The 1,292-nt window shown below is 40.6% G+C and overlaps 1 non-coding gene across 1 annotated transcript; it reads left to right on the top strand.

Annotated features, from left to right (window-relative positions):
- The first annotated feature begins 771 nt into the window (after positions 1–771).
- Positions 772–935, top strand: LOC114908179. The gene has a single exon (XR_003796876.1). It is a non-coding gene; the product is annotated as a U1 spliceosomal RNA (small nuclear RNA).
- Positions 936–1,292: the final 357 nt, after the last annotated feature.

Here is a 1,292-nt window from a genome sequence, read left to right as displayed (position 1 = left end):
AAATACAGAGCAATGTAATATTGAATTATGTAATATTCTATTATTTTGGTAAAAGAAGGGGTAAGGGAGACTATATCTTCATATTTTTAAAAATATTGTGTTAGTTAAGAATTAGGTTTAGCTTCCAGTGATAATACTCAAAAAGAACAGTGGCTTAAAAAAGATAAAAGATCATTTCTCTCTGTAAATATCTAGGGGAAGGCAGTCCAGAATGGAGTCAGGGCTCTGCTACGTGACACACTCACAGGGCTAGTTTCCTTCTAGCTCACCTGCCCTCCATTCTTAGGGCATGGCCTTGTCCTCGGTCCAAGGAAGCATCTCCTTTCCAGGCAGTGGGATGGAAAAGGAGAAGAAGAAGGGACAAAGGGCATACACCAAGGAAGGTTCCGGAAAGCTGCCACACCTGGTCACACCCAGCTCTAGGGGACCCTGGGGAATAGAATTTTGATTCCTGGCAGCCATTTGCTCCAATAAAAATTCTAATGCTATTTAAGAAGAGAATTGATATTGGGAGTAATTAACAGTATTTTTGGTCACATATATGCATTTAAAATAACTCAGGAAGGATATCAAGAAACTAGAAGCAGTGGTTCCCTGGGGAGATGGTTGGCAGGTGATAACAGGCAGATGAGGGATAACAGAACAGGCCGACGAGGGATTACTCTCACTGTAATATGTAGAGATGTTACATGTTTTGATTTCTGAACCACGTATTTCTGAACATATTACCTATTTACAAACTTAATACATTAACTTAAAAATTCCTCCTTAATACTTACCTGGCAGGGGAGATACCATGATCACGAAGGTGGTTTTCCCAGGGCGAGGCTTATCCATTGCACTCCGGATGTGCTGACCCCTGCGATTTCCCCAAATGTGGGAAACTCGACTGCATAATTTGTGGTAGTGGGGGACAGCGTTCGTACTTTCCCCTGGAAAAAAAAAAATTCCTCCTTAAAGATAAGTAAATAAAAAGAGAAAAAAGAAAAAGGTTTCATTCAGTCTCAACTTTGGTCAGAACAAAGGAGCCATGGAGTCCAGTGGACTAATGGCCCCAGTGATTAGAATGACCTCATCAAAAGAGGAAGGTGTGACCTGGGTATGTTAGTTTTCTCTTGCTGTGTAACAAATACCACAAATTTTGCATCTCAAAATACCAGAGATTTACTATCTCACCATTTCTGTATGTTAGCAGTCTGGCACGTTTTAACTGAGTCCTCTGTTCAGGGTCTCATGAGGCTGAAATAAAAATGTTGAATCGGCTGTGTTATCATCATGAAGTTCGACTAGAA

This window comes from Monodon monoceros, unplaced genomic scaffold (genome assembly GCF_005190385.1).
Source record: "Monodon monoceros isolate NGI ecotype Baffin Bay Population unplaced genomic scaffold, NGI_Narwhal_1 Super_Scaffold_3, whole genome shotgun sequence".
NCBI classification, from domain to species: Eukaryota; Metazoa; Chordata; class Mammalia; order Artiodactyla; family Monodontidae; genus Monodon; species Monodon monoceros.
This window is presented reverse-complemented; position numbering and strand designations above follow the sequence as displayed.